Source organism: Bubalus kerabau, chromosome 19 (genome assembly GCF_029407905.1).
Source record: "Bubalus kerabau isolate K-KA32 ecotype Philippines breed swamp buffalo chromosome 19, PCC_UOA_SB_1v2, whole genome shotgun sequence".
NCBI classification, from domain to species: domain Eukaryota; kingdom Metazoa; phylum Chordata; class Mammalia; order Artiodactyla; family Bovidae; genus Bubalus; species Bubalus kerabau.
Genome location: NC_073642.1, coordinates 14,952,137 through 14,979,913, shown reverse-complemented (window position 1 = coordinate 14,979,913; position 27,777 = coordinate 14,952,137). Strand labels below are relative to the sequence as shown.

Genomic DNA, 27,777 nt, shown 5'->3' with positions numbered 1-27,777 from the left:
AATCATACAAGCCACAGTTTGACCAAGTTCCCAGAATAATCAATAAAAGGGGACTCATACAGAACCAGTGGAGAATTCAATCGTCATGACCATTCCTAGATCTAAAGAGGGGAGGGGATGTGGTATCAGAACCCAGAGAGAGTTCCAGAAGGAATAACAGCACTCTCCTGCCCCTGATCTTTTCCCACACCTTCCAGTGGCCCAACCAAGCAGATGCTCAAAGGCATGGGAGTCAGTTGGTTCCATGGGCAGAAATCCCAGGGCCGAAGCAGGCTAGGGGAAATGGAGACTGGATCTAGAGGGAAAACAGGGAATATCTAGATCACACATCTAAATATATCCCAGTAAGTGATTTAAAAGACGAAGGAAGACTTCCCTGGTGGTCTAGTGGCTAAGAATCCACCTGCCAATGCAGGGGACAGCAGTTCAATCCCTGGTCCAGGAAGATCCCACATGCCACAGGCAACTAAGTCTGTGTGCCACAACTATTGATCATTCGCTCTAGAGCCCTCGAGCCACAACTCCTGAAGCCCACGAGCCCTGGAGCTCATGCTCTGCAGCAAGAGAAACCACCGCAATGAGAAGCCAAGCACCGCAACTAGACAGCCGCCCCCTGCTTGCCTAGAGAAAAGTCTGCTCACAGCAACAAAGACTCAGCACAGCCAAAAATTTAAAAAAATTTTTAATTAATTTTAAAACAATAAATAAAAGACAAAGGAGAGAAAAAAAAAAAAAACACTCCAGCATAAATCCTAGGTCACTTACAAAGGAATATAACTCACACTGCCCAGAGTTCCTGCAGCAATAGCAAGAAGTCCCAAAAGACAACACAGTAATATCTCCTCAATTTTGAGCAGCAAGGTTGCAAACATTTATCAACCTAGGTAAAAGGTTTTTCATGTGTAAAGGCAACAGAAAGTTATTCTCAGATGTCTAAGGATTAGAAAACATATCCTGCATGTTGCTTTGTGAACAAATTACTTGGCCAGCTAAGGCCAAGTATGTATGTATGTGTGTGTGTATATATATATATATATATATATATATACACACTCACACACATACTTGGACAATTGTCTTTATATATATATATAGTATATATATAAATATACAATTGTCTCTATATATATATAGTATACATCGGAGAAGGCGATGGCACCCCACTCCGTACTCTTGCCTGGAAAATCCCATGGATGGAGGAGCCTGGTAGGCTGTAGTCCACGGGATCGCTAAGAGTCAGACACGACTGAGCGACTTCACTTTCACTTTTCACTTTCATGCACTGGAGAAGGAAATGGCAAGCCACTCCAGTGTTCTTGCCTGGAGAATCCCAGGGACAGGGGAGCCTGGTGGGCTGCCGTCTATGGGGTCGCACAGTGTCGGACACAACTGAAGCGACTTAGCCGCAGCATATAGTATATATATAAATACACTAAGGCCAGCTGAAATAAAAGTCAAAATTAAGAACTCAAAAACAGAGAATTTATGGTATAAAATAATTTCTGTAATGATTCAATTACACAAGGAAGGGCTTATGCATTAAAATTATCTTTTTCTTTTTTAATTTACAGTTGAACAACATAAGACAGATGATGTATGCATCAAATCCACAGCCTGCTCCTAGGATGGGAGGGAAGAGTGAGAGGCTTGGAATCTGCACGGAGACAGGAAGTTTGAAGAAATGGTCCAAAAGGTAGGATCTTCCTTGCCTCCGCTGGGCACCAGACTCACCAATCCCATTAGACTATGTCCTATCGGATGGAATCTGGAGCTTGGGGCAAGGCTTGGCCCTGCGTGCTTTACTCAAGTGTTTCCATTCTGGATCTGATCTTCGCCCACTGCTATATTCTTCACCCTGCAAAACATACACTATTTGACTTGATTCCTTGAAACATTTAACTGACTGTCGTCTTTCCCCACGACGTTCTAACAATGGCTAAACTTCTCAGAGGATTGAGACACAGTGCAAAGAATCACTGAATAATCTTCACAAAAACCTGGTGCTAATAAGGAATCACATAATGGCTAATTTCATTATAAAGTAACTTGAGAAACGACTTTTCTCATTGAGTGAAGGAAAAAAATCTGGTAGAATATATGTCAGACCAGTAACAAAGATTATTTCTAGGGGTTGGATTATGGCCAATTTGGACTTCCTACATTAACAACTGCAATTCTATAATTTTTTAAAATTTCTTACAATAATCATGCTATATATTTAAACTAGAAAAGTGTTTAAAGAAATCGTTTTAAAAGAAAATAAATTTCCCTGTGCTGTACAGTATTTTTAGTCATTTCAGTTGTGTCTGACTCTTCGCAACCCCATGGACTATAGCCCCCAGGCTCCTCGGTTCATGGGATTCTCCAGGCAAGAATATTGGAGTGGGTAGCCATTCCCTGTCTTTTTTTATGATGTCTTTGTCTCATTTTAGAATCATAGAAAGAATCTGAATAATTTTCCCTTATGCCCTTGAGAATGGCTTCCACTTAGTCAAACGGGCTTCCCTGGTGGCTCAGATGGTAAAGAATCTGCCTGCAATGCAGGAGACCTGGGTTCAATCCCTGGGTTGGGAAGATCCCCTGGAGAAGGGAAAGGCTACCCACTCCAGTATTCTGGCCTGGAGAATTCCACAGACAGAGGAGCCTGGTGGGCTACAGCCCACGGGGTCACAAAGAATTGGACATGACTGAGTGACTTGAAAAAAAAGGAGTTCACCAGTGAAGCCTTCGAAGCCTTCAATGCCTGGGCCTCTCTTTGTGGGAAGTTCTCTGACTATTAATCTCTTCACTTGTTATAGGTCTAGTCAGATTTTCTACTTCTTGTCAGTTTTAGTGGTTTTTAATCTTTCTAAGAATTTTCCCAATTCATCTGCTGCTGCTGTTGCTAAGTCACTTCAGTTGTGTCTGACTCTTCACGACCCCATGGACTGCAGCCTACCAGGCTCCTCTGTCCATGGAGACGGAGTACTCCAGGCAAGAGTACTGGAGTGGGTCGGTCGCCTTTGCCTTCTCACCCAGTTCATCTAGTTTATCTAACTTATAGGGATACAATTGTTCATAGTACCTCCTTTCAGATTCACTTTTTATTTCTGTAAGATCACTCATAATGTGTCTTCTTTCATTCCTGATTCTAGTAATTTGAGCTCTTTCTCCTTTTTTTTTTTTATCAATCTTGCTATAGGTTTGTGGATTTTATAACTATATTAATGAGATTAGAAATCAACATTTGCACTCCATGGGAAACAGGAACAAGGGTAAAACCTAAGAAGTCACGTAAAAGCCTCAGAGTGATCCATTTGGATTGCAAGTGTCAGTATTAACACATTATTCATTTTTATTTTGCCACTGCAAAGGGTTAGGAACAATGAAAGATCCTGAACACTAGCATAGAGTATGGTACCTCTCAGACGGTGGCATCTAATAGCCGTTCCCCACAAACGTAACTAGAGATCATGCAAACGTTCTTGGTTCTAGGTCTGCAGAAGGACATGTCAGGGACACCTGTGCAGAAAGCAGGGAGGCTATCTAAGAAAAATGGGGTCATTTCAAAATGACACAAAAGCCAACATAAAGGATCCTCATTGGCTATAGATGGTACAATGTGAGTATCAAAGGCATCAAGGGCTTTACATGAATCAACTCAGTTGATCCTTACGTCAACCCTGTGAGTTATCTCCAGACTAGAGACAGAGAAACTGAGACACAGAAAGAGGTTAAAAGTCACTTGGCCCCGCGACCCACAACTACCGAGCCCAAGTGCCGCAAGTACTGAAGCCGCCCCGAGACTCTGGAGCTCTGAAACAAGAGAAGCCAGGGACTCCCCTGGTGGTCTGCTGGTAAAGAATCTGCCTGCCAACGCAGGGGGCATGGATCAGGGACTCCCCTGGTGGTCTGCTGGTAAAGAATCTGCCTGCCAACGCAGGGGGCATGGATCTGATCCCTGCTCCGGGAAGACCCCACGTGCCGCAGAGCAGCTGAGCCCGTGCACCGCGACTACTGTGCCTCCCTGCGCCCCGAGTCCCGGCTCCACAAGAAAAGCCGCTGCAGTGAGAAGCCCGAGCTCTGCATCTAGAAAGCAGACCCCACGAGCTGCAACCAGAGGAAGTCCACATACAGCGAAAAAGACCCAGCGCAGCCACAAATATAAATAAATAATAAATCAATAGAAATTTTGAAAAACACAAACAGAAGTCACTGCAATGAGAGGCTGGCACACTCCAACTAGAGAGTAGCCCACTCGCTGCAACTACAGAAAAAGGCCACTTGCAGCAGTGAAGACCCAGCACAGCCAAAATAAATTATATATATATGTTTAAGGAAAAAAGGATTACTGTTTAAAAAAACAAAAGGTCACTTGGCCCCTTTCTGACTGTTAGGAAGTGGTGGACCTGAGCTCAAACCCAGGTCCCCAACCTCAGAATGTGTACCTAACTCCCATTTTTATCTGCCTGTCAATAGTTATTATTTTATCTTCAGAAAAAGAAAGTGCTGTTTTTAAACTCTCTTATCATACACTTACTCTGTAAGTTTTCTAGAGTTGAAATTAAGAAACTGGTGCTGACATTTTAGATTTTAAACTTGGCTCTTTGGGTGAAATGCCTCAGACTAATAGCAGAGGCGGAGCATTCTTGAAGATCATGGCTCTCACATTCTTTGGCTTGGTAGGCAGAGCTGGGCTCCCGCTCCCAAGTGCTGTCTGGAGTTTGCCCAGTTCTGTGCTGGCGGCTTTTATATAGATAGATACATCAAGTGTCAGATATTCAATCCATGGCAGCTCTTATTAATAGGAAAACCCCATTTGCAAAGGGCTTTCTCTACCCCATTGAATTGGCCCAGTAAAGTAATCCTGTTGAAAACAAAGACATGTCTCCAGAAGCCCAGGAAGAGTTGCATGTTATTTGCATAGATTTGCATATCAATGCATAGCTGGTGGAACTCCTCATTAAGGGATGGATTATCCCAGGCTCCTGAAATCCTAGGAAGAAAATATTTTTCAACTAATCAGTTCAGTAGATTAGAAGTAGCCTCTCTCTCCCTGCTACCAACCTCTCACCTCCAAAAAAATAATAATAGTAAGTCTTCATCCAAACCCAGGTTTTCCATGGAAACTCTCTGGGGGTCGGGAGCTGGATGGCCATTGGATGAGGATTCTGAAGGAAGGAAGTGAGAAACACTTCAGGCCAGGAGTCAGTTCAGCTCCAAAGTTAGCATCCTTCTCTGAGATTCAGAGCCTGCAAAGGAAGCCCAGACCAAGAGCAGGAGCCCAGGCTTCTCTACACCATCTCTTTTCTCTGGTGCTCCCTCTCAATTGCCTCCTCTGATTCTCCTCTGCCTACATCCAAAATTCCTTTAGTTCCACCCTTCCTCTCCCTCACATCCTTCCCCTCATCTTCAGCGTCCCCCTCTGGCCTCAAGAATTAAAGAGGGGAGGCTTAGTTCTATACCTTCTTTCCTCCGAAAGAGTTATTGAAAGATAGCATCTGTGGCTAATTTAGGATACAAATTTAGATTCTTTTTGGCTCACATCTTGTTTGACATAGAAGTTTTTGATTCAGTAATCACTTTTGAATAAAAAGAAAAGTTAGGAATATAATAGATATTACTTTCAAGAAGTATGTGAAGAGCCTGATGCAAAGAGCCAACTCATTGGAAAAGAGCCTGATGCTGGGAAAGATTAAAGGCAGGAAGAGAAGGGGCTACAGAGGATGAGATGGTTGGATGGCATCACCAACTCGATGGACTTGAGTTTGAGTAAGCTCTGGGAGTTGGTGATGGACAGGGAAGCCTGGCATACTGCAGTTCATGGGGTTGCAAAGAGTCAAACACGACTTAGCAGCAACTAAACAACAACAACTTTCAAGAAAATAGCTAATGCTAATCATGAAGATTAAAATCTAAGTGGCTGGGATCATATTGAATCTGCACAGCAAATCATGGGTATTGGACATCTTAACACTATTGGCTGACACTATACTGCACAGAACAATCAAGAAATGTTATCTGTTTGTCTGGGTTGCCAAGTGTTGCATAAAAAACTACTGTATTGGACTCCCCTGGTGGTCCAGTGGTTAAGAATCCGCCTGCCAGTAGAGGGGACATAGGTTCAATCCCTGGTCCAGGAAGATCCCACATGCCAAGGAGCAACTAAGCCCGCAATATCACAACTACCGAAGTCCACACAGGTAGAGCCTGTGCTCCACAAAAGAAGCCACTCCAATGAGAAGTCACAACAAAGACCCACTGCAGCCAAATAAATAACTACCCCATGACTTAACTGGCATAAAACAAGCGCTCTGCCTGCTCTAGATTCTGTGAGTTGGGAACTCAGAGAGGGCTCCGGGGTGGCTTTTCTGCTCCACACAGCATCTCCCAGGGTCATCTACTCAGCTGAATTCATCTGGGTCTGAACTGGAGGGGAGTTTTCAAGGCTTCACTCCTCTGCGTTTGTTCACGTGGCCCCTCTCTTTTCACACAGCTAGCTTGGGCTTCCTCACAGCATGGTGGTCTCAAGGTATTCGGACTTTTTACAGTTTGATTCAAAAGGTGGCATTCTGAATGAGGCTTCAAAAGAAAGCATTCCAACGATGAAAGCAGGAGCCAACCTCTGAAGGCCTCACCTCCAAAGTTACACAAGGCCACTTTCATTGCCGTCAGTCGGTCAAAATGAGTCCCAAAGCCAGCACAGATTCAAAGAGCAGGAAAATAGGTTCTGCCTGTTGATGGGACAGCAGCAGAGAATGCGCGTCCATCTTTTTAATGCATCTCACTGTTGTTTGGCAGTGGTGTCCACATCAATGCTTGAACTGTGTGACTATCTTCTAAAGCTTTTTCCATGGCCCTGGGAGTTCTCTCAAACCTGAGATCACAGCCCTTTCCAAAACGCTGACTTAAACATGTCATCCTCTCTCTCTCTCAAATTCCTCTAGGATCCCACTGACTTTGGGAGAGAAAAACCTTGCATAAATTGCTGTGCTCTACAGACTAACAAGCAGGCTTCCCTGGTGGCTCAGCAGTAAAGAATCTACCTGCCAATGAAGGGGAGGTGGGTTCGATCCCTGGGTGGAGAAGATCCCCTAGAGAAGGAAATGGCAACCTACTCCAGTATTTGTAATTGCTGTTGTTCAATAGCTCGGTCAGGTCCAACTCTACAACCCCACAGACTGTAGCCCACCTCTGTCCATGGGATTCTTCAGGCAAGAATACTGGAGTGGGTTGCCTTTTCCTTCTTCAGGGGATCTTCACGACACAGGGATCGAAGCTGAGTCTCCTGCTTGGCAGGTGGATTCTTTATCACTGAGCCACCCGGGGTATTCTTGCCTGGAAAATCCCATGGACAGAGGAGCCTGATGTGCTGCAGTCCATGGGGTTGCAAAGAGTCAGACACAACTTAGTGACTAAATAGTAATAACAATGGCCTAACACACGCACACCTATTTCCTCCCACAGACAACTCTCACACAAACAAGCACACAATATACAAACTCAAACACACACATGCTGGTGACTGCCGACCTCCCAGAAGGACCACCAGAACAGCTTGGGCATCACACAGCCATGATCTTTCCCTGACCACAGTCACAGACAGCCTCCCCAGCCTGACCAACCCCAGAAGTCTCAGAACGGGGAGACCAGGGCAGATACAAACATGGTTTTGGTGTCTGAGCTCAATTGGTTCAAGACTGAGCAGAGGGACTTCCCTGATGGTCCAGTGGCTAAGACTCTGCACTCCCAACGCAGGGGGCCTGGGTTCAACCCTGATCAGGGAGCTAGATCCCAGATGCTGCAAATAAAGATCCCACATGCTGCAACTAAGAAAAAAGAAAAATTCCATATGCTGTAACAAAGATCAAAGGTCCCGGGTCCATCCTGCAACTAAGAGCTGGTGCAGCCAAATAAGTAAATAAATAATTTTTTTTTTAAAAAAGACTGAGCAGAGTTCATGAAGTTATAGTTTAGGACTGGTGGCCATAGGAAGGCAAGGGCCCTAGAGCAAGTGTCTGTTAGTAAACAGCTGTTTGGCTAGTGGTGGTTTTGCTCAGGTGAGCAGCCAGTTGTTCTGAGAATGGGGCTATGTGCCCCAATGCACATGCCCTTATTTGAATAAAGTGGTTTTCAGGAACTTCGAAACAAACAGTGAAACATCGAATGGCTTACAGTGCTTTCTTCCTGGGTAAGACCTTTCTGGAATGCACAGCCATCTTGTTGACACAGCTGACTCCTGTCTTTCATCCTGAGCGCGCCCCCACGCACACCTCAGGCCTGAGCACACAGTCGGACGCTGAGTGGTCCTGCTCTCCCTCTGGCTTTGCATTTGCACATCCTCACCCTCTTTCCTAGCAAAGTTTATTTTCTCTCTTCATAAGTGCCACGTGTGCTCATCACTGGGAAGTTTGAAAAGAAAAAACGGCTAGAAGAAGTCATAATGTACACACGGGGGTTAATGGATGGAGATGCCGTTGTATCAGTGTCCTAGGGCTGCTGGTAACACTGCCACGACCTGGGGGACTTGAATGTACTCTCTCACAGTTCTGGAGGCCCAAAGTCTCAAGTCTAGGTGTTGGCAGAGTTCTAAGAGAATTTGTTCCATGCTTCTCTTGCAGTTTCTGGTGGATCCCAGAAACTCTTGGCAGTCCTTGGGTGGGGCTGTGTTAGCTCCAGTCTCTGCTCCACAAAAGCCTGGCCTTTTATGTGTGTGTCTCTGTGTATATTTTCTCCTCTTCTTACAACACCAATCCCTGGATTTATGCCCCACCTTAAATCCATGATAATCTAATCTCAAAATCCTTAACTCAATTACATTTGAAAAAACTCTTAGTATATCCAAGTAAAGTGAACACCATTCTAAGGTTCCAGCGGACATGAGTTTTGGGAGACCACTATTTATCCACTACATGGGTATAAGAGACCTAAATTTTCACCTACCCTATCAGGAAGCCAACAGATAATGTCTAAAATCAATAAACCAAGAAATGGCGACTTAAGCATGCTATTGTGAGGAGGGGTGGGAAGAATTAAAGGCTTGAACAGTGTTGCTAAGGAGAGGAGGGAGAAGTTGGAAGGGGGACCACTCTTTTTCACACTTTTGTTTTCCAGTACTTCTATTTTTTTTTGGCTGCGCTGGGTCTTATTGCTGGGAGTGCTCAGTAGTCGTGGTGCACAGGCTCCGTTGCTCACCAGCCCGTGGGATCTTCCTGGACCGGGATTGAAACCATGGCCCCTGCAATGGCGGGTGGACCTCCCGCTTTAACCACCAGACCTCCAGGGAAGTCCTTCCAGTACTTCTTGACTCTGAATTATCAAATGACTTTTTTTGGAAAACCCAAAACTAAGAAGAAAATGTGCTTTTTCTTCCTTATGCTTTTCCACACTTGTCTAGAAAAAAAATTTTTATTTCCAAATGAATGAAAATTCTTTTTATCCAGTGGTATTATTATAATAATTATAGTTAGCATGTTGGTATATATATACTCTCTCCAAATTTTCTAGGTTGCTCAGACTATGCAATAGTGAACCCAGTTTAGTTCCACCTCACTTCATAATATAAACATATCTCCATATGACCTTTGTATTTTAATGAACATTATTTTTATGGCTATGCAAAATCCATTATTTACTTTAAATCAGTCCCTATTTTTTCACATTATTAATAACAGTGAAATATATATATATATATATCTTTGAGCAGTTTTTTGTTGTATTCAGATGACTTCCTTGAAACATATTCCAGTTTCTAGAAGGTTCTATCACAGGGGCATAGCTGTTTTGAAAATTCTGGATATATTTGCTGAAGTATTAATACATTTTAGGGGAGAAAGAGTTAACAGTGTGTCCTATAACAGCTCATATAAAATACTGGTCTTTCTTCTCATCTTCTCTTCTCAGTGAAAGCTTGTATTACAGGATTTTTGTTTATTTATTTTTAATTGAAGGATAATTGCCTTACAGTCCTGTGTTGGTGTCTATCAAACATCACCATGAATCAGCCATAGACTTACCCACGTCCCCCCCACCTGAACACTCTGTGTTATAGGATATCGAGCCGCTTGGTCTGCTGCCCCCCAGTTTTACTTACAGTCCCAAAGTAGAGAACTCTGAGATTACCCTCAGGGCTTGCTAAAAAGTAGACAAACTGTCCTTCGATGCTCACCTCCAGCCAAGAGGGAGAAAACCGAAGTCCTTTTGACGGATCTCCACCCACTTTTTGGTTTTGGTTTCCTTCTGTTCTATTTTTTGGCCACTTTTTTACTTCCTGTCATTACAAGATGCTCCAGGATCATCTTATAATTTCCCTACCACAATCCTAGAATCAATGGTATTTCCAAGGGACCCTCGTCCCTTTTATTGGGGAATGGGATTGAGAAACTAAGATGCAGGCTTTGAGCGTGCTCTTCATTACTGGGGTGTCAGTCTTTCAGGCCCCCTCAGCAGAAACAGCTAGGAAGTATGTGTATCCATGCCACCTTTTGTCATTAAACCAGTTTATGGGGTTTTTTGCTTTCCACTGACAAACTTTGGGTGCTGAGGAAAACATCGGGGCTAGACCCATCCTGAATTTTCTCTATGCAAGAAAGCAATTTACTAGGGGAAAAAAGGGACTCCAGCAATTTTTTGTTGCATGCACTACTGGGGTAGGTTTGCTAGATAAAACACAAGTCCCCCAGTTAAAGTGGCACTTTTGGATAAATGACAAATACATTTTTAGTGTAAGCATATCTCCTGCCAAGATTCTTTATCTGAAATTCCAATGTGCCTGGAGTCTTGTATTTTTATTGGTCAATTCTGGCAACTACACAGTGGGGGCAGAGCTGAAGTGGGGGTTATAAGAACTTGGCTAGAGGAAGCATCAACACACGAGAGAAGAACAAAGACCGGAGTTCCTGCCCAACCTCTGTACCTGCTCCCAACAGAGCCTGTCATATAAAGGGCGTCATTAGCCAAGAAAAATCTATAAGCGACACCAAGGTCAATAAACTCGGTACGCCTAGGTGTCCTTCAAAAGGCAGCTCAAATGTCACACCCTCTTTGAAGTTTCTTTAACTCTGCCCTATGCCAAACAAACCATGACTTGGCTGTGTCTCTCCAAAGCCCCACGCCCATGGTCCTACAGAGGCCTGCGCAATCTAAAGAAGAGGCGGGCATTGTTCTTGGACCATCCAGGCAGTTGCTCTGCACGTCTCTGAGCTCGCTGTGTACACAGCTCTCACTCTGTCCATCTCTGTAGAAGCAGTGTCTACCATAGCTCCAGAAAGAGTCTGCAGAGGCTCTATCGACATTTGCTCAATGAACAAGTGAACAAATGAACGTTCGCTCCCATTTTAGAGATGGAGGAAACAAGACCCAGAGAAATTCAAGTCAATTTAAGTCCACACATTCTGTGTGTGTGTGTGTGTGTGTGTGTTTCTATTTTAATGAGTCCGCTATGAACAAGAATGATAAATGATGTTTCAGAGAGTGGAGGGCCCTGACATATTCTGATGGGCAGAGACATCCTCTGTGAAGGACACTGAGCCCTGCCCTTCCTAGCCTGGGGCCAACATGGCATGGAAGGTGGCAGGCCAACGGCTGCCTTTTGGACTGAAGTCAAAAGCTCCATGTTCCATTCCGACTCTGACCTTGGACAATCACTTTGCCTCGGTTTTCTCCTCTGCAAACTGCCAGGAATGATCTAAACTAAGCAATCTCTGCAGTGTTTTGAGCTGGTTTCTCTGTCTATTCACCAACTAGGATCTGTTGAGCCCCTTCTGTGGTACCCTTCTGAGGGTACAAATTGAAATGCAATCCCTGTCCTCAGGGAACTGGAAAGGCAGAGAAGTGAAACTGACTGGGCTGAAGTACGGTTGGTACCATGGGATTAAAAGCAGTGCCCTCCGCTTATTTGGCGGGCACACTCACCAAGTGCCGGCCACAGCGCCAGTTCCCACTGTTGCCTTATGACTGGGTGTCATTTCAATCCCCGTTTAGGGAGGCAGCATGACTTGCTCAAGATCACTTCGTCAGTGTTAGAGCTGCCACTGAAACTCAGGTTTGTCTGACTCAGAAAACCAGCACTCATAACCAGGCAGCTATGCTGCTTCCCTGATAAAGGTATACAAAAAGAACAACAGAAGGGGAACTTCCCTGGTGCTCCAGTGGTTAAGAATCCTCCTTCCAATGCAGGGAACGTGGGTTCAATCCCTGGTTGGGGAGCCAAGATCACACACAGGCAACTAAGCCCATGCACCGCAACTAGAAAAAGTCCACACTACAGCAAAGACCCAGCACAGCCAAAAAAAAAGAACAACAGAAAGTGCAAAGTAGGGCATAAGAAAAGTTTTTAAGGCCTTTCTAACTATGACACAAAATCCAGGAACCATTAAATAATAATTTAATGTCACTCAGTCATGTCCGACTCTTTGCGACTCCATGGGGCTGCAGCACGCCAGGCTTCCCTGTCCATCACCAACTCCCAGAGCTTGCTCAAACTCATGTCCATTAAGTCAGTGATGCCATCCAACCATCTCATCTCATCTCATCCTCTGTCGTCCCCTTCTCCTCCTATCTTCAATCTTTCCCAGCATCAGGGTCTTTTCCAAGGAATCAGTTCTTCGCATCAGGTGGCCATTGCACTGGAGCTTCAGCTTCAGTATCAGTCTTTCCAATGAATATTCAAGACTGATTTCCTTTAGGATTGACTGGTTTGATCTCCTTGCAGCCCAAGGGACTCTCAAGAGTCTTCTCCAACACCACAGTTCAAAAGCATCGATTCTTCGGTGTTGAACTTTGTTTATAGTCCAACTTTCACATCCATACATGACTACTGGAAAAACCATAGCTTCAACTAGATGGACCTTTGTTAGCAAAGCAATATCTCTGCCTTTTAATATGCTGTCTAGGTTGGTCATAGCTTTTCTTCCAAGGAGCAAGTGTCTTTTAATTTCATGGCTGCAGTACCATCTGCAGTGATTTTGGAGCCCCAAAAAATAAAGTCTGTCACTGTTTCCACTGTTTCCCCATCTATTTGCCTTGAAGTGATGAATTTAAATAATAATAGGTATCAAACATAGAATTTACTATGTTATACAGAGAGCATTGTTAAGAACACTTTAAATATATTAAGCATTTAATCTTCACAGAAACTGGTTGAATAGTGTTCGGCACATCCATATAATGGAATACTTTGCCCTCTAAAAAGATTGTGGAAGCACTTTACAGATTGAGGCAAGACAATTTCAAGATACGTAAAAAATTAAAAAGCCATATACGGTTAGTACTACGATCCCCATTTCAAAGAGGAGGGAGACGAAGCACAGAGAAGCAAGCGTCCAAAGCCACACAGCCTGTTTATGGGCAGAGCCAGATCCTGAAGCTAGACAGTGAGGCGCAAGAACCTGTGCTCTGATCCATTACGCTACACTGTCAAAAGTCAAATGTAAAAATGACAAACTGAGTGAAAAAAAACTTTGAAACTCATATCACAAAGGGCTAATCTCCTTAATATGTTAAGAGTTCCCTCTAAGAAAAAAGGCCAACAACACCACAGAAAAATAGGCAAAGCCTCTGAACAGATGGTGGTGGTGGTGGTTTAGTCGCTAAGTCGTGTCCAACTCTTGCAATCCCATGGACTGTAGCCCGCCAGGCTCCTCTGTCCATGGGATTCTCCAGGCAAGAATACTGGAGTGGGCTGCCATTTCCTTCTCCAGGGGATCCTCCCGACTCAGGAATTGAACCCGAGTCTCCTGGGTTCAATTGCAGGCAGATGATTTACCCACTGAGCTATGAGGGAACCCTTCTGAATGCTAAAATTAAATACATACAAGAAAAATGCAGATTGTAACCCTACCGAGATACCATTTCTCACAGACCAATTTGGCACAAACCGAAAAGTTTGACAAGAACTCCATGAGGCTGTGAGAAACGGCTTCACATCCCTTACTGATGGGATGCAAATGAGCTCAAGATCTATGTATGGCACTTTAAAATGACAAACCTATACACCTGGTAAAGCTACATCTAGAAATTATTCTCCAGATAACTCACACATGCAAAATGGCATTAAGCTAAGGCTCATCTTTGCAACCTTCTTTGTGATGGTAAAGTCTTGAAAACAGCCTTAACGCCCACCAACAGAAGCTGCTTGACTGCATTTGGCACATTTGTATAATGGAATACTTTGCACTTTAAAAAGATTGAGGAAGCACTCTACAGATTGACATGAGACAACATCAAGATTCATGATGGAAAAAAGCAAGGTGCAGAACGGTGTGTGTGATACATTATTCTTTTGTGTATATTATATATTCTTTTGTGTAAAAAGAAAAGGGAAAGGAATAGTTCTTGTATTGACTTGTACACACATTAAAAAATATCTCTGGGGCAAGACAGGAAAAAGGCAGATGGAGAGCAATGATGAGAAAGACAGCTTCCTTTATAACTTTTGCATTTTTGAGGCTTAAACCACATATTTGCATTACGTGGTTTTAAATTTTTTATATAATTTAATTTTAATTTTTTTATTGTTGGCTATGCTGGGTCTTCATGGCAGCCTGGGCGTTTTCTCTAGTTGTGGGAGAGTGGGGGCTACTCTCTAATCGTGATGCATGGACTTCCACTTTGGTGGCCTCTTGTTGCGGAGCACAGACAGGCCCTAGGTTCTTGGGATTCAGCACTTGTGGTGTGTGGGCTCAATAGCTTTGGCTCCCAGGCTCTAGAGCACAGGCTCAATAGTTGTGGAGCATGGGCTTAGTTGTTCTGCAGAATGTGGGATCTTCCTGGACCAGGGATCGAACCCATGTCTCCTGCACTGGCAGGTAGATTCTTTACCACTGAACCACCAGGGAAGCCCTGATTTTTTTAAGGAAACAAAGACTATTTAAATGAAAAAAAAAAAAGGCCTTTCAGAGAAGGAGTCATTTTAGAACTCTCTGGCTCCAAGATGACAACTCAATGATCCTGCAATGAGATAGACTCTTCACGAACCCACTGGGGCTAAAAATAGAATATAAAAGGATATTAAAAGATCCCCATGGGTCCAGCAAGATTCTTTCATTCTAAAGCACTCATACAGCTCATATTGCCTTTCCCCTTTATGCTCCTGAGGCTCATTCAAAGCTAAGACTCAGGCACCACTGACATCTGGTAACATAGGTAACCGTGGGCAACCAGGCTTCCCTTGTGGTTGTCATGGCAATGGTGATGTTCCTACAGTTGGGTTTTCATTGGGAGGTAATTATCAGGCCTTGTGGTGGGCTCCTCCACATTTGCTGCTATTTCCATCAATGACAGTTATGAATGAGCTTAAATGAGATGCAGTTTCAATCGAACTGTTAAGAGACGCTGTGAATTGAGTCAGATTTACATATCCTTCCATCAAGGCGGGCAAACCTTTTGAATTGTTTGATTAGCACAGTTCAGAGACGGGGAGCCACTTGCACAGCAGCCATCAAGCCCAGGGATGGCCAGAGACCCACCACGTTCCGATCCAAGAAGGGCAGTCCTTTCTCTTCCCTCCTTTCCTCCCCATCCACCACAAGTCATAGGAGCAGACCCAGCAGGCTCTTGGTTTCAACAGAACTTTGTTAAACCCCTGCATGCGTGCTCAGTCGCTCAGTCATGTTCAACTCTTTGTGACCCCATGGACTGTAGCCCACCAGCCTCCTCTGTCCATGGGATTTCCCAGGCAAGAATACCAGCATGGATTGCCATTTCTTCCTCCAGGGGATCTTCCTGATCTGGGGATAGAACCCCACGTCTCTTGCATTGGCAGGCAGATTCTTTACCACTGAGCCACCTGGGAAGCGTTGCTCAATCCATAGCCCTATATAATCAGCTCCACTTTACACTGGAAAAAAATCTCAAGTTCCTGCTGTGCAGGAACTTGCTCAAGTCTCTGCTGTGCAGAGTGTCTCTCCTGGAAAGTGATGGGCCCAGGGTCATCACCACATCTCAGAGCTCCTTCCACTTTAAGTACCTCACTCAGGGGCTGGGGATGACAATTTTTTGTGTGTTTGAAACGTGAAACCGAGTTTCACAAAGTTCATGTGTCTTAGTGGACAGAACAGGTGCTTCTGCATCTATAGGCTAAATATCAGTAGGAAGTGGCTTGGTCCTGATTGCCAAAGATCCCAAGTGTCTCTGACAAGCTCCCAGTGACTCTTAACCCCATACAGACCTGTAACCCCCTGATTTGAGTGGATACATTATACTCATTGTCGACTGAAAACAACTGCACAATCTAAAAGTTGAGAACTATACTTTATTTGGTGGACTTAGTGGGGACTTAATTCTGGGATGCATACATCATCTGAGGGACTATTCTAAAGAGGTAAGGGAGGAGCTAGAATATATAGGTGGAGAAGGCAATGGCACCCCACTCCAGTACTCTTACCTGGGAAATCCCATGGATGGAGGAGCCTGGTGGGCTGCAGTCCATGGGGTCGCTAAGAGTCTGACACGACTGAGCGACTTCACTTGCACTTTTCACTTTCATGCATTGGAGAAGGAAATGGCAACCCACTCCAGGGTTCTTGCCTGGAGAATCCCAGGGACAGGGGAGCCTCACGGGCTGCCGTCTATGGGGTCGCACAGAGTCGGACATGACTGAAGCGACTTAGCAGCAGCAGCAGAATATATAGGAGCTTTTGCAAAATAAACGAACAAACAAACGGGGTTTGCCTTCTCAGTGGTAAAGAATCCACCTGCCAATGTAAGACACACGAGTTCGATGCCTGATCTGTAAAGACCCCACATGCCTCGGAGCAACTAAGCCCACGTGCCACAACTACTGAGCCCACACGCCCTAGAGCATGTGCTCTGCAAGAGAAGCCACCGCAGTGAGAGGCCCGTGCACTGCAACTGCCAAGTAGCCCCCGCGCACCGCAAATAGAGAAAGCCTTCACAGCAATGCAGACCCGGCCCAGCCAAAAATAAACTAAAAAATGTTGCTAATGAGCAAACAAAAACACTCAGGTAGTCAAACATCAAAGATTACTGCTAATTAAAGAAAAATCTCAAGTTAATGAATTTAGCACTTTATGTATGGGAAGATGCAAGAGTTTGGGCTTAGTGAAATTATTCCTTTGATACACACCTTAGCTATCTAGGGCTGTATTCTGTTTTTCTCCATCCTGAATCCCCTCAGGGTACACCATCGAGGCAGCTGCAGTGGCTGATGGTTTGATGGCAACAACTTCCTCTGTTTACTAATATGACAGGCGGCCATTCTTTGTCCACATCACTGACATTCAAACACATCACTATCTCTTCCTGTATCATTCAGTTCCTATGCTATGTACTCCCTTAGAAGTGAATCCATTTTTACAGCCTGTCATTGAAATACAGTTAAAGGAAGTGTTGGGGGAAACCACTGGCTGAAACTGCCCACCCTGGCACCACTGTTACCATCTGCATGAGTTGTTTTACCAGGAGGTGCTGGTAATGAACATGAAACTAACAAGCCACCACCAATGGGAAGAATTCAGGAAAGGTCAGAAGGAGACAGGAGACACCAGTCCCTATGCCGTACCAGCCTCCCGGAATCCTTCTCATTGGAATCCATCCTTCTCAATGCATGTACCACCAGGAAGGACCAGGAGTTAGAATGATGGGCCAGAGACAACCCGGAAATGAATCCCACCACCATAAAATCCAAGCCACTGTGAGCCGCGTGGCAGAGCAGTCCTCATGGGTTCCCTCACCCTTCTGCTTGCCCCCTGGGTACCCTTTCCCAATAAAGTTTCTTGCTTTGTCAGCAAGGGTGTCTCCTCAGACAATTCATTTCCGAGTGTTAGACAAGAGCCCACTCTCGGGCCCTGGAAGCAGTCCCCCTTCCTGCAACAGAAAGAAGAAGGAGAGAGGAAGTCTCTGGTGTTTTTCATCTGCTTGTTTTTAGCTGCGCCACGCAGCACGTGGGATCCTAGTTCCCCGGCCAGGAATCAAACCTAAGTCAGAGGAAAGACTGGCAGATGGGCCTGCCTTGTCCAGGCATTGATGAGACAGTGATACAGGTGATGGTGATTAATGCAAACAGGCACGTAAGTCATGAACAAACATTCATCCTGCAGGCAGGCCTATCCTTTACCCCCATTCGGAGACCATGGCCCCTTTGGCCCCAGATTATCAAATTCATCTCAAAGCAGGTCTCCTTGCTGCTTCACATGGCTTTAAAGGAGCAGTCGCTCAGAAACCTGCATTAAACAGCTACTGAGGGGGGCTTCCCTGGTGGCTCCATGGTTAAAGAGTCTGCCTGCCAGTGCAGGAGACACGGGTCTGATCCCTAATCCAGGAAGACCCCACAAGCCTCGGAGCAACTAGGCCGGTCCACCACAACCACTGAGCCTGTGTGCACCACGGCCTGGGCTCCGCAACAAGAGAAGCCACCACAATGAGAAACCCGCACACCACAACTAGAGAACATCTCACACAGCAACGAAGACCTGGCACAGCCATAAATAAATAAAAAAATAAAGTCTTTTTAGAAATGAAAGAAAGAACAGCTACTGAGACACACAGGGTTGAAAGCTGAAGCTTTGTCCTTAAATTCACCTGGATGGAACTTTTTCAGGTCAATCACATAGATCTGATCGCTATACCATTGCTAAGATTCAGTTACGATCAAGTTCCTGAGGTGGTCAAAGAATTAGATCCATGGTTCCTCTTTGCTGAGAATCAAGAGAATTGACTAACCAAGTTTAACTTAATTTGGGACTTTCTTATGGACTTAGTAATTTTTTGTCAGCATAAAGCCCCCTTCATCGTGTGAGATCTACAGGGAACTAAGCACCTCTACCTCCGGACAAAATTATTTGCTTTCTTTTCAACGCTCTTATTTAATAACACATAACACCTGGTACAAAATGCAAATGATACAAAACAGCGCCTAGAGAAAAGGACATCGTCGAGTCCCGCCCCCCAGAGGCGGCCTTGGCAACCGTGGAAGGCACGTGTCTGTGCGCCTGCCCTGCTTCTGTTCTGTCAGGGTCATATACCAAAAGTAGAGCGGTCTGCACAGCGTTCATGACCTTCATAGTCTATCGTGGTGGCTGTGCCCTGTCAGGACGGACGGAGAGGCCCATTCTTTATCACGGCCACACGTATTCCACTGTACAGTTATTTTAAATCACTGATTCCCTACACATGGACAGTTAGATGGCTTCCAACCTTTTGCTATTGCAAACAATGCTGCAAATTAAATCCTTGTACAAAAGTCCATTCTCTGGGGACTTCCCTGGTGGTCCATTGGCTAAGACCACCAAGCTCCCCACGCAGGGGGCCTGAGTTCAATCCCTGGTCAGGGAACTAGATCCCAAATGCTGCAACTAAAACCCAGTACACTCAAAGAAATAAATATCATTAATATATTTTTTAGAAAATCCATTCTCTGTATGAAAAGATAAACAAGATAAGGTATATACATACAGTATAATATTGTGTGTTCTTAGTCACTCTTTGCAACCCCATGGACTGTAGCCCGCCAGGCTCCTCTGTCCATGGGATTCTCCAGGCAAGAATACTGGAGCGGGTTGCCATTTCCTTCTCCAGGGGATCTTCCAGACCCAGGTCTCCTGCATTGCAGGTGGATTCTTTACTATCTGAATGTACTTAACCTAACATACGCTAAAAAATAGTTCAGAGGGTAAATTTTATATTTTACCATAATTTTTAAAAGTCCATTTTCTGTGTTCTTATTTATTCATCCACGCATTTGTCCAATCTTTCCATAAACCTCTGTGTGCCAGAATCACGCACAGTTATGTAAGAACTATCCTTGGACTAAAAGAGACAAAAAGGAATTCAACAGGCAAAGATCTGACATGAGGACATTCCAGGCAGAAAGTTCAGGATGCCAGAAATCAAAAACCTGCACTAGTGAAGAGAATGGAGAGACAAGCCAGACATAAAGACGTCAGGCACCATGCTGCAAAGAGGAGGCTTTATTCTGTAAGAATAAGTAAATACTCTGAAAGGTTTATGCAGATTATCAACCTAACCCGTGTATTATGAGGGCTCTGGCTTCTGTGTAGAGACTGGACTTGAGGGAGCCAGGCAGGAGGCCAGACCCAGAGGAGATGGGCGCAAAACCTTGGGGAGAAATGGTGACAAAGGACTTTCCTGGTAGTCCAGTGGTTGAGAATCTGCCTTCAGGGGGACTTGGCTTTGATCCCCTGTAGGGGAACTAAGATCCCACAAGCCTCAGACCAACTAGACCCTCGAGTCGCAATGAAGACCCTGTGCAGCCAAAAATTAGTTAGTTAATTAATTAAATGTTCAACTCTTTAAAAAAGGAAAGAAATGATGACAACCTCCACCAAAGGTCTTAAATGCACACATCAACAGCAGGCAGGCACAGACATTCCCAGAACCTCCACGTGAGCCAACACCATTGGACCAGAGGACCTCCCGAGGCCACCGGTGAGAGATCCTCAACTGGCCACAGCAGAGGTTATCAGTGAAGCCTCCAGAGCATCAGGGGAGCCAGCCCAGGGCCACTGACCGCTGCCAGGTCAGAGCCATGGAGACTGAAGCTGGAAAGGAATCCCTCTGTCCTGCTTCCCTCTAAAGGGGGTAGAGGAGCAATGAAGCTTGGGGAATCCTGACCTGTCCAAAGACAGAACACAGGAAACAGCAGTAAATTAGGGTATAAGTCACCACTCCAGTGGGCTTCCCTGGTGGCACAGCAGTAAAGAATCTGTCTGCCAACGCAGGAGACATTGGGTTCAATCTGTGGGTGGGGAAGATCCCCTGGAGAAGGAAATGGCAACCCGCTCCGGTGTTCTTGCCTGGAGAATCCCATGGACAGAGGAGCCTGATGGGTTATAGTCCATGGGGTCACAAAGAGTCGGACACGACTGAACAACTAAACAACGATAACACACTGCTCTAACGATAACACTCTGCTCCGATGATAGCACACTGCTCTAACGATAACACACTGCTCTAACAATAACACACTGCTCTAACGATAACACTCTGCTCTAACGATAACACACTGCTCTAACGATAACACTCTGCTCTAACGATAACACACTGCTCTAACGATAACACTCTGCTCTAACGATAACACACTGCTCTAACGATAACACACTGCACTAAGGATAACACACTGCTCCACTGCTCCGATGATAGCACACTGCTCTAGCTGTCACAGTGCGGTCCCTGGAATAGCCACATCAGCATCCCCTGGGAGCTGGTTAGAAATGCAAATTCTCAAGCCCACGGGGATCAGAAATCAGGGCCGGGGCCCCAGCGAGCGAGGCGATGCTGATGCAAGCTCAAGCTTAAAACCCTATCCCTATAACGTAATTCACCACGGGTGTCTTTTAAACAGCACGTTTCTTACTCCTCCACCCAACTTGCTGATTAAAGTTAACACTCTGGCTCCTTTTTTTCCCCATTTCTTTCTTAAATTTTAATATTGGAGTATAGTTGCTTTACAATGTTGTGTTAGTTTCAGGTGTGCAGCAAACTGAATCAGTTACACATATATCCATTCTTTTTCACTTTATTTTTTGGCCACGCCCATCAGTACATGGGGGGTATCCCAGTTTCCCGTGCTGCGTGGCGTGTGGGATCTATCTTAGTTCCCAGACCAGGGATCAAACCCACATCAGCTACACTGGAAGTCTTAACCACTGAACCACCAGCAAAGTCCCCATCCACTCTTTTTTCAGTTCTTTTCCCAGAGGCCTTTACAGACTACTGAGTAGAATTCCCTGTGCTATACAGGAGATCATTTTTAGTTATGACTTTGGCTCCTTTGGGCTTCCCTTGTGGCTCAGCTGGTAAAGAATCCACCAGCAATGCGGGAGACCTGGGTTCGATCCCTGGGTTGGGAAGATTCCTTAGAGAAGGGAAACGCTACTCACTCCAGTATTCTGGCCTGGAGAATTCCAGGGACACTATGGTCCATGGGGTCGCAAAGAGTCAGACACAACTGAGCAACTTTCACTTTCTTTGGCTCCTTTACTAACTCCTTTGGCTCCTCAGTAAGTGCACAATTTACTCAATAGATAGAAAATGTTATCAAATTTACCCACTCCTCCAAATTTACTTGCATAAACTTTCAAGAACATAAAGCAAAGAACTACTGTTTTATACACTTTACGTATGTTCTATCTTGTTTCAAAAAACATTGGAGGTAGATCTGTTTACCACAGATCTCAAAGGCAGTTTATGAAGATGTTAAAAAAAAAAAAAACTTAACTCCTAAAAGACCTGAAACTTTGTAGAGACTTGAAGGCCACAGTTGCCCAGGCCACAAAGTCAAAAAGCCTAGGAAAGCGTTGTCAAGAAAGACCTGTGAACCATCCAGAAATACTGTATATCAAGTTGTTCTGGGGCTTTAAAATGAGAGCCCTCGCTGGCTGCAGCATAACCAGTTATTCACAGCGTTTGTCTGTGAATTCAGACGTGTTATTGAACCACGGGAGCCCCCTAGAAGCCTCTCTGGCTACAAAATATATTTTCTGCCATTTAAGGGAGTTTTGTTCAGTCCCTCTGCAACCACGACAACGATTGCAGTTTTCTTATGCGTAGGTTCCATGTAATAAATAACAGAAACACAGCAGTGGGCACAGCGGAAAAACGCAGCCTCTCCACCCTGGTGTTGAATTCCAGGTCTCCTTCTTAGCCTGAGACCTTGGGAAGGCCGCTTACACGCCCTCTGCTGAGGAATCAGGCAGGCAGTGTCCTGAGTGCCTACTACGATACAGGAAACAAGGCAAATTCTCAACTAGGATCCATTATTCATGCTTTGATTCCCTTCGGGAGCACTGTCAAGGGCCGTCAAGACAGAGAACGGGCCCGACGGCATAGTAACATCAGTCACCACTAGATGGCGACAACGGCGCTGAGTAATTGGTTATTAACGCTGGTCCTCAGAACCCAGCTCTACTTCCGTCGCTGGTGCTGACTCATTCATTCTTTCGACAAGTGTGTATTCAGCGCCTGCTCTGTGCCTGGCACCACAGGTAGGATACAGGGATCGATGAAGGAAGATATCAACCCTGTCTATGGACCTGATGGTCTTAAGTGAGGATACAGGCAGAGCATCACATCAAAATAAAATAGCGTACCTATCACTTACACACAGTCAGTGCTGTGAGAGCGCCTGGGGAAGAACCAGCCTGGAGTGGGGAAAGCGTCCCTAAGAAAGGGATGAGGAAAAGACGGAGGAGTCGAGATCCCAGGAAGAACAGCAGTTGGTAGGTGAGGGGTGGGAAGGCAGTGCTCAGGCAGAGGGATGGGCCTGTCAACGACTCCTAATGAGCAGGACGGCTGTTAGGCCACTTGGCTGGAGCCCAAAGAGCAGGGCGGCAGGATGGGAGCTGCCCATCCCGGAGGGACCAGTGGGAGGCAGGCCGTGCAGGGCCTTGTTCTTTGGGGGGATGCGGGTCTAGATGCAAAGACCAGCAGGAACCCACTGATGGTTTTAAAGCCCAGGAGAGGACAGAGCTGGGTGACCACGTTGGATCTGTACTTGACAAGGTGACTCAGCAGGTGAAGAATCTGCCTGAAATGCAGGAGACCCAGGTTCAATCCCTGGGTCGGGAAGATCTCCTGGAGAAGGAAATGGCAACCCACTCCAGTATTCTTGGCAAGAAAATCCCATGGACAGAGGAGCCTGGCAGGTTACAGTCCATGGGGTCGCAAAGAGCTGGACATGACTGAGTGACTGAGCACACACACATCAGATTTGCATTTTCACAAATGAACTGGGCCTCCCCTGGGGATTCAGCCAAAGAGGGAGCCAAATGGACACCTGCAGAGCAGTTTGAGAACTACCACTGGAATCCAGGGAAGAAAGATTTGTCTTGGATCAGGGTAGGGACATGGAGATGAAAGGAAAGGATTCAGAGGTAGGAAAAGGACCAGAACTCAAAGGCTAGGGTTCGTGCAGGAAAAGAGGGTGCCAGAGATGCCCACCCAGTGTCTGCTTCAGACAGGCCAGCAGGTGGAAGGGAAAACGAAGGGAGAAGGGGTCTCAAATGGTAGCTGAGTAGCAGAGACAGTTCTGAGTTCACTTTTAGACATGCTGACTTTGAGAGGGTTTTGAGAAATCCAAGCAGAAATTCTAGAAGGCAAAGGACACTGTGAGTCTAGAGTTCAAAGACAGAAACAAGTAAGTCGGTTGGGCTGGGATGAGACCAGACCACCAAAGCCTGAAGACAGGAAAAGAAGGCCACCCGGATGAGGCCACTGGGCACAGAAATCCAGCAACTGAGCACGGAAAGATGGATATGCTGAGGGAGGCATTAGGAATCTAACAGAGACTGGAACAGAAATAGGGAAGATGTCAAGAGAATCGAAACATAAAAAGAGGAACTCCATGTTCCCAATGCAAGGGGCCTGGGTTCCATCCCTGGTCAGGGACCTAAGATCCCACACGCCCTGCGGTGCGGCAAAAGTAATTAAATAAATAAACATTAAAACAGAGTTGCCTTGTGGAGTAAAGGATATGCAAAGTACCAGCACACAGTTCTGTGCTTTGTTTAGTGGAATCTTAGTCCCTTCCCATTTATATTCCCACTTGCTCTTCCGCCCTAGGGGACAAAGGTTGCCTAACAGTGCAATTTTCTTTTCAGATTTTCCATAAGACGGACTTTGCTGGTTTGTTCTTTTTTTTTTTTTCATTTCGAAACATCTGAAAATTGCTGATGACTAGTTGAAAGTTCTGCACAATTCTTGGATTTAAGGACAAGACAGCTGAAAGGACTTCCCTTTCTGCAGACATACCTACCCAAAGCCACAAGAATGCTGGAGGAGTTGGGAGGGGGATAAATGGAGGAAGACAGAGGTCTCCTGCAAGTGTACATTCATCCCACACTGCTCTGGCCAAGCTCTTAAGGTTCCAGGGTTTCTTCCTCCGGGCTACACGGGGTGGGGAGGGCGTGCCTGGCATCTCTGCTGAGAAGTAGCCCACCCTAGTTTGAAGGTGCAGGCTCCCACTTGTCTTTCCTACCTCATCTGTTTCACCCCTCTTCCATCGCTCCACGTTCCAGCCACATTAACCTACTGGCAGTTCCCAGCTGGACTCCATGGTCATGTTTTTGCCCTTGACCATGCAGTAGCTCACACCTGGAATACCCCTCCCAGTGTTGCCCTGGCAATCCTGCTTTTCCACTCACCAGCTGGGTGCAATTAAACAAGCTGCTTCACCTTCTAAGGCTCCCTTTTCTAAGGGGATATTAATACCGTCCTCCTAGAGCTGGAGGATTAGGAGAGATGGCATAAAGAGAGGGCACTTAGCACCAAGAAACGGCTCGACAAATATTATTACTTGACACTTAAGAATGTTTCTGCTTTTCAATATGCTATCTAGGTTGGTCATAACTTTCCTTCCAAGGAGTAAGCGTCTTTTAATTTCATGGCTGCAGTCACCATCAGCAGTGATTTTGGAGCCCCAAAAAATAAAGTCTGACACTGTTTCCACTCTTTCCCCATCTATTTCCCATGAAGTGATGGGACCGGATGCCATGATCTTCGTTTTCTGAATGTTGAGCTTTAAGCCAACTTTTTCACTCTCCACTTTCACTTTCATCAAGAGGCATTTTAGTTCCTCTTCACTTTCTGCCATAAGGGTGGTATCATCTGCATATCTGAGGTTATTGATATTTCTCCTGGCAATCTTGATTCCAGCTTGTGCTTCTTCCAGCCCAGCATTTCTCATGATGTACTCTGTGTGTAAGAGAAATAAGCAGAGTGACAATATACAGCCTTGACATACTCCTTTTCCTATTTGGAACCAGTCTGTTGTTCCATGTCCAGTTCTAACTGTTGCTTCCTGACCTGTATATAGGTTTCTTAAGATAGCATATTGAAAAGCATAGACATTATTTTGCCAACAAAGGTCCGTCTAGTCAAGGCTATGGTTTTTCCAGTGGTCATGTATGGATGTGAGAGTTGGACTGTGAAGAAGGCTGAGCGCCGAAGAATTGATGCTTTTGAACTGTGGTGTTGGAGAAGACGCTTGAGTCCCTTGGACTGCAAGGAGATCCAACCAGTCCATTCTGAAGGAGATCAGCCCTGGGATTTCTTTGGAAGGAATGATGCTAAAGCTGAAACTCCAGTACTTTGGCCACCTCATGCGAAGAGTTGACTCATTGGAAAAGACTCTGATGCTGGGAGGGATTGGGGGCAGGAGGAGAAGGGGACGACAGAGGATGAGATGGCTGGATGGCATCACTGACTCGATGGACGTCTGAGTGAACTCTGGGTGTTGGTGATGGACAGGGAAGCCTGGCGTGCTGCGATTCATGGGGTCGCCAAGAGCGACACAACTGAGCAACTGAACTGAGCTGAACTGAACTGACACTTAAGAGACTGTACTGAAATGATCCTATTCCTGCATCTTTCCCTTGATAGACTGTAGGCTCCCTGAGGACAGGCGATGTAGCTATTCATCTTCTTTGTATCTCTGCTGCTGCTAAGTCACTTCAGTTGTGTCCAATTCTGTGTGACCCCATAGACGGAAGCCCACCAGGCTCCCCCGTCCCTGGGATTCTCCAGGCAAGAACACCGGAGTGGGTTGCCATTTCCTTCTCCAATGCCTGAAAGTGAAAAATGAAAGTGAAGTCGCTCAGTCGTATCCAACTCTTAGCGACGCCATGGACTGCAGCCTACCAGGCTTCTCTGTCCATGGGATTTTCCAGGCAAGAGTACTGGAGTGGGGTACCATCGCCTTCTCCGTCTTTGTATCTCTAATGTCTGTAATAACGATGGAAGGACATGCAAATGTGCAAGAAATAATAGGAAGGTTTATTTCCTTTTTGTTTCAAAATACAGCTTCCTAAGACCCAGACCTACTGTAGAAGGGGTCCTGATTTGTACGCAGCAGGGACAGTCAAGGGATGAATTTCTGTGATGTTTATCCGTAGCGACCCTTATCTCTAGCATGGATCTTTGCTAAATCGTATGTCAAGTGCTACTTCAAAACCAGTCTTCTACTCTGTATTAGTTTCCTACGGCTGTGGTGACAATTTACCACAAACTGGCGGGCTTAAAAACAACAGAAATTTGTTCTCTCACAGTTCCAGAGGTTAGAACTCCAAAATTCAAGTGTTGGCAGAGCCGGGCTCTTTCTGAAGACTCAAAAGGAAAATCTGACGCAGACATAAAGAACAGACTTGTGAACACAGTGGGGGAAGAGGGTGGGATAAACTGAGAGACCCGTATTGAAATATACATATTACTGTATGTAAAAGATAGCCAGTGGGAATGGGCTCAAATCCTGTGCTCCGTGACAGCCTAGAGGGGTGGGATGGGCTGGGAGGAAGGTTCCGGAGGGAGGGGACATAGGAACTTTCTGAGGTATGGAAGAAATCAACACAATATTGTAAAGTAACTATCCTCCAATTAAAATAATTTAAAAAAAAAAAGGAAAATCTGTCCCACTCTTTTTCTCTCTGCTTCTGGGGAAGACTAAATCTCCCCCCTCATCTCAGGATCCGTAACTTAATCACATCTGCAAAGCCTTTTATTGTTTTAAACAAGACGAAGTAACAGTCACAGATTCCAAGGATCGGGATGTCTTTTGAGGGGACCCGTCATTCAGCCTCGCACACAACCAAACACCATCAATATAGACTGAAGCAAATTTTTAAGTTTAGAATCCCATGTATTCTAACGTAGATGTGAAAACCACTTAGATGGGCACTTAATATTGGTTTGTTGAATGAATGAATGAACAAATGCCTTCCTCTATTGTAGAAAATCCCCTCTTCTTCCATCCGCCTGCTTCCCTGACTTTAGATATAGCCCTCCAGGCAGAGACCCTCCTACCTATAATACTCCACTTCCAAAAAG

The 27,777-nt window shown here is 45.3% G+C and overlaps 1 long non-coding RNA gene across 1 annotated transcript in view; it reads right to left on the bottom strand.

Moving 5' to 3' along the window:
* Window positions 1–1,547: 1,547 nt before the first annotated feature.
* Window positions 1,548–27,777, bottom strand: part of LOC129634555 (uncharacterized) — a 48,894-nt gene continuing 22,664 nt past the window's right edge. Inside the window, exons 2-3 of the long non-coding RNA XR_008705744.1 lie at window positions 5,054–5,150; window positions 1,548–1,855 (exon numbers count right to left, since the gene is read on the bottom strand). This is a non-coding gene — a long non-coding RNA (uncharacterized LOC129634555). The remainder of the gene's footprint in view (window positions 1,856–5,053; window positions 5,151–27,777) is intronic.